This window comes from Vulpes lagopus, chromosome 2, assembly GCF_018345385.1.
Source record: "Vulpes lagopus strain Blue_001 chromosome 2, ASM1834538v1, whole genome shotgun sequence".
In the NCBI taxonomy this organism is placed as follows: domain Eukaryota; kingdom Metazoa; phylum Chordata; class Mammalia; order Carnivora; family Canidae; genus Vulpes; species Vulpes lagopus.
Window position 1 is genome coordinate 156,255,699 of NC_054825.1, and position 6,353 is coordinate 156,262,051.

Sequence of the window (6,353 nt, forward strand, 5' to 3'; positions counted from 1 at the left end):
AGTCTTGTAGTGAGAGTCTGTAAAACTGGGCTCCAGTCTCCATGATGGCTTGTCTGGTGTTTTTCACTCTTATTTCTAGGGGATACTCTAGAGACGTGGACTTTGCCAGATATCTCATTCTGGGAAGGAACTTAATTTGTCTAAGAGGCCCCATAAGCTTGTCAAAAACTTTAACCTTTCTTGCCCAGTATTTGCTTTAAAAATGAGCACACTTTTTTTTTTTTAAACATCGTATTTATTTATTTGACAGAGAGAGAGAGAGAGAGAGGCAGAGAGAGTACAAGTAGGCCAAGCAGCAGACCGGGAGAAAGAGAAGCAGATTCCCCGCTTAGCAGAGAGCCCAACTCGGGGCTTGATCCAGGGACCCTGGGACCATGGCCTGAACCAAAAGCAGACATTTAACCGAGTCACCCAGGCATCCCTGCAAACACCTCTTTTTAATAAATAGCCCCAAATTCCAGAGGTTCTGTCTTTTTTTTTTTTTTTAAGATTTTATTTATTCATGAGAGACAGAGCTAGAGACAGAGGCAAAGGGAGAAGCAGACTCCCTGCAGGGAGCCTGATGCAGGACTTGATCTCAGGACGCCAGTATCATGCCCTGAGCCGAAGGCAGATGTTCAACCATTGAGCCACCCAGGCATCCCCAGAGGTTATGTCTTATCTTTAATCTTATTCCTGTAGTTTCTTACTTCTTGGTAGCTCTCAGTGCCATCACAAAATTAAATATATTTAATATTTTCTTCCACCATTTTTAGTTTTAATTACCAAAACTTTCCAAACTAAAAAATGAAAGTGTTCTGATTTGTGACACTATTCCCATTTCTTTTGGTGGTAAAAGTTAAGACATTTACTGTTTGTTTCAGATTTTGTGAACTTTGATACATAAGGGGAAATTACCTTTCTTTGGTAGTGTCAAATTTTATTATGGTAGTTGCCAGACTTTGGCAAAAAGAGATTGACTAAAAGACTCTTGTATTTCTTTTTTAATAGTATGGTTTTTTTACCCCCTTTGGATGGTAAATAGGAAGTGAAGTTAATGAAAACTGGTCTAACAGCCCAGGGGTTTGAGAATAAGGATTTCAAAGATTAATTAAAAGGATTATTGAGATAGTGATTCTCAACCTTTTTATTCCCAGACACGTTACTTACTTTTTAAAAAAGGTTTATTTATTTATTTATTTTTTAAAAGATTTTATTTATTTGTTCATGAGAGACACAGAGAAAGAGAGGCAGAGATGTAGGCAGAGCGCACCATGTGGGGATCCCAATGCGGGATTCCATCCTGGGACCGCAAAATCACTCCCTGAGCCAAAGACAGATGCTCAACCGCTGAGCCACCAGGGGTCCCTTATTTATTTTGAGAGAGAGCACAAACAGAAGGAGCAGCAGAGGGAGAGGGAGAAGTAGCCTCCCCACTGAGCAGGACTCGATCCCAGGACCCTGAGATCATGACGTGAATTGCAGGCAGAGACTCAGACACTCAGCCAACTGAGCCACCTGGGCACCTCCCCAGGCACATTTAAAAAAACACAGTGCTACATTATTGAGCTGAAAAAAGAAGAAACATTACCTTTTGTCAACAGGGTAGTAACATCTAGGAGAAAGGAAGACTTCCTTTTACTGGTCTCCACCTATTTGAAGAGGGACTGGGAATTGATTTGGGAATGGATGATGGACAGTTAGGTGTTAAATGGGAGAGCTAAATCTTACTTAGATGGAATTCCAAGGTTGGTAAAAATTGAAGGCATGTGCAGTAAGGACCTTACCAGGGAGAGTAGTGTGAAATAGACATATCTTTTTATGCCACTACTATAATACAGTTCATTTATATTTATAGCAAAGCTTTTTAAAAACAATTTTATAATCTAAATTTTTAAATTAAAAAGTAATTTTTAAAACTTCATTCTGAGTTTAAAAAAATGTAAGAAAACTTTCATTCAACCGAACATTTAATCATGCATCAGATAATTCATAGGAGAGAGTAATTTTCTGTCTTACTAAATGTGAGTAGGGCTTCATTTACAAATCGTTACATCATTACAGAGAATAGCAGAGAATTCATGCTGGAAAGAAAACTTATGTATACAATAACTAAAAAATCACCCTTAAAGTGAAAAGTTAACTTTTTGAAGAGCAAATTCCTATATGAGAGAAATAACAGATCAGAAGTTGATTTTTCCTCAGAAACTCATTTTAGAGAGAGAAACCTATAAAAGCAATTACTGGAGAACCACATGGAAGTTACAAAATTCCTGCTGCAAATAGACAAATGTATTTCATGTGGAAATAGCTTCTTTCAGAAATCAATTTTCAGTATTTGTGCATGAGTGAAATTGTATTTCCTGAAAATGATAAACACTTCTCTGAGTTTGAACAAATTAAATTACTCCTTTGACAGAGTTGTTGTATTTTATTTTTTTATTTTTTTAAGAGATTTTTTGTTTGTTTTATTTGAGAGTGAGAGAGCAGCAGAGGGAGAGGGAGAAGCAGGCTCCTCGCTAAGCAGGGAGCCTGATTTGGGGCTCGATCCCAGAGACTCTGGGATCATGACCTGCGCTGAAGGCAGATGTTTAACCAGCTGAGCCACCCAGGTGCCCCGAGTTGTATTTTAAAAAGTCTTTGTGTACAGTTTATATCTTACCAGACATCATAAAAATGGAGGAGAATAACTTTTATGAGGATACATCATTTTCCTAAAATGCCATAAAATTCATATCAGGAGGAAACTGGAAGAGCTTTTCCCATAGAAGCATTTTATAAGAAATAATTTTCATGTTTATTGGTTAAGTTTCATGTCCATGTCTTAAACCAGTTGGGATAATAGGCCAGCCCAATAATTGCCTTTCTTTTTTTTTTTTTCTTCTTAACTTTTTATTTAGGAATGGTTTCAGACATGTAGAACAGACAGTGTTTCAATAATAGGAAGGGCAGAAAAAATTACATAGTAACCCTTCACCCAAATTCATCTGTTAACATTTTGCTCCATTTGCTTATCAGCAATATTGGCAAAAAGCAACCAGATTTTATGAGTAAGACAGCTAATTTTCTATTATTTTTTTTTAAGATTTATTTATTCATGATAGAGAGAGAGAGAGGCAGAGACACAGGAGGAGGGAGAAGCAGGCTTCATGCCAGGAGCCCGACGCGGGACTCGATCCGGGGCTCCAGGATCGTGCCCTGGGCCAAAGGCAGGTGATAAACCATCGAGCCACCCAGGGATCCCCTAATTTTCTATTATTTAGAAAAATATTACAATTCAAGGGAAATGAAATTTGAAGGCTTCTACCTTTTCTTCCACCACTTTCAAGGCCTTTATGCTGTCCTTATTTCCCAAAATGCAGATGACAGTTTTAGCATGGGACTGAAACACTGTAGCGGATGGAGGCCAGCATGTGAATGAGATGAGATGGGCTATGCATGGGTAAACATGGCACTGCCATAGCAGCAAGGTACAGGCTGAAAAGGCCTTTTCCCTCCCTTGTGAGGACTGGACCCCCAACATGGTAGAAGTAACATAGAGGTAGGAAAGGACAGTACCCAGGATAGGAGCCCCCACCCAACAGAGGGCAATGCCAACTCACTGACAGAAATGCCCACAAAAACCTTTCTTTTAATTAAATAACATTGAAACACACATGTAAGTATGACTTATATTTTATCTCTTGAATTCTGCACTTTGTCCAGTTATAGCAAACCAACAGTCTGTCACTAAATAAGCAGTGGTAATCAACTTCATAGTTTTCTTTTTACTTAATCATACATAATATATGTGCGCACATGAGTGTGATTTCATTGTCTTAAGCTGGGGTTATATTACACAGTTTTGCATCTTTTGCACTCAAGAATAACTTAACTAGCTGATAAAGTCTGTGGTATGGACAGGTCATAGTTTGTTCGGCCCTCTCTGCCACTGTTCACATTTTTGTCATTAGAGAAAATGGTCCATAACCACCCTCAAGAGGTGGGAGAGTGTAATGGGCTAATAGGCAGTCATAACCATGCCATTACCTATTGGAGCTTTTCCTCTTTCTGTAAGCTACTTCTGGCAGTGAGACTGATGGATTGAATTGTGTTTTCTTATTTTGATAGAAATTGTCAGATGTTTATGGAATAAATAACAGTAGCATTTCATATTTCCCAACATCAGTATATAAAGCCACCCTTCCCCTCTACTAAAAACAATGGTTACTCTAACTTTGAGAAGTTTTCTGATTTCAAAGTGATAACTTACTTTAATTTACATACTAATATACCTCTTTAAATGTTTCTTGGCCATTTAATTAGCTAAGTTGCCTTTATAAACCTTACAAACCATTCATCTTTCTTTTTGGATTGTTGTCAATTTGTGACAGGTTTATTTTTTTATGCTAAAGGTAATAATTCCTTTAAGAAAACTATTGCTTCACTCTTAACTTTGTATATATTTTCCCATTCACATAATTTTATTTTTTACATGTTTAAATGTGTTTACAGTTTCTGAATTTCTAGTTTGAGTTAACCTCATGGAATAACATTTTTAAATGTCTTTTTTTGGTGTATGTTGTATATCTTTTGGGAAAGTAATTTTTTTTCCCTTGGGCATGGATAGCCACTTTCACAATTGTAGACATGTTGGTTTACAGAGCAAGTCCAGTGCTTCTCCCTCACTACTTTGTTAGCATCTTTTGAAGTTGGTAGTGGCCAGGTGACTGACTCAGGTCAGGACAATCAAAACACTGGTAGATGCATTCTGGGAAAACCTTTGCTTTCCTAAGAAAAGGGATAGTTTTAACTGATGCTATCAATTTACCCTTCTTCCTGCCTTGCACATGATTCCTGGGAGAGTGGGAACCTTCTCTCAACTGTAGGAGAAAGAAACACTGGTCATGACAGTATTTAGTCAACACTAATAGCAAGTTACCTCCAGACTTTTGCTTGGTGATAGAAATAAAAGGTTTTGTATAAGCCATTGTATTCTAAGTTTATCTTGTATCTGAAAGCATGCCTAAATTTATTCAGGCATCAAGATGTGTAAAGTAATCCATCTTTTTTCCCCCAAATTTTTATGTATAGTTCGTTAACATATAATGCAATATTGGTTTCAGGAGTAGAATTTAGTGATTCCTCACTTATACACCCAGTGCTCAACAGAACAAGTGCCCTCCTTAATGCCCATCATCCATTTATCCCATCCTCTACCCACATTCCTCCATCAACTCAATTTGTTCTATAGTTAAGAGTCTTTTATAGTTCACTTCTGTCTCTTTTCTTCCCTTATGTTCATCCTGTTTTGTTTCTTAAATTCCATATATGAGTGAAATCATATGATATTTGTCGTTCTCTGTAATCCACCTTTTCTCTTTTACAGTAGAAAAATATTTAAAAACCCCAGTAGATACTCCACATGAACTTAAAGTAAGGTAGAGAGATAGAAAATTTACATAAGATTTGTAATGAGTAAGAAGAACCACAAGTGATATTGGATCAAGGATCAATTAATAGGATCAAAAAGAATACTACCTAGAATGAATGATTTTATAGCAAGACAGAGTTGACCAAAATTGAATAGGAAATTAAAAAGATTGATAGCTATAAGATAAATTATAAATATCGTTACAGAGCAATCATTTAAAATGTACCAGAACCACAGGAAGAGATTTCTTAAATAGGTCAAATAATAAATTAAAAAAAAAGAAAAAGAAAAAGTTAAATTTGGCTTTTCTAAATTAAAAACTCTTGGCACTGCTAAGAAAATGAAAAGGTAAGATACAGAATGGGAGAGAATATTTGCAGTAGATATCTGACAAAAGATCTGTATTCTGAAAATACAAATTTACAACCAAATTGTAAGAAGGCAAGTAATCCAATAAAAAATGGCAACAAACTCAGACAAATTGTTCATGAAAGAAGATGTGACATGGCCAAGAAGGAAAAAGGATTTTCAACATTAGCCATCAAAGAAATGCGAATTAAAATACAATGATACCTCTATGCATTCATTAAAAAGACTAAAATTAAAATGATTGGCAGCAACAAATGTTGGAAGATGTGGAGCAACTGGAAATCCTTTGCAGCAAGTGGAAATTTGAAATAACCCATACACTTTGGAAATCAGTTTTCAAATTCTTGAACAGTTAAAATACACAGCTACCATACAACCTAGCCATTCCACTCCCATATTCAATCCAAGAGAAATGAAAACTTATGTCCATATGGATTTGTACATGCTTGTTGATAGTTTTATTCATAATAGTCTCAAACTGAAAATAGACCTCCTGTCCATCATCAAGTGAATAAATGTCCAAAATATGGTCTATCCATAAATGACTATTGCAGTGCTCTTCAGCAATAAAGAGCAGTGACTACTGACATGT

At 36.4% G+C, this 6,353-nt stretch overlaps 1 protein-coding gene across 1 annotated transcript in view; it reads left to right on the forward strand.

Moving 5' to 3' along the window:
• ZNF484 (zinc finger protein 484) overlaps window positions 1-6,353 on the forward strand; it is a 45,865-nt gene that overhangs the window by 38,748 nt on the left and 764 nt on the right. The gene's annotated exons all lie outside the window — the stretch shown is intronic.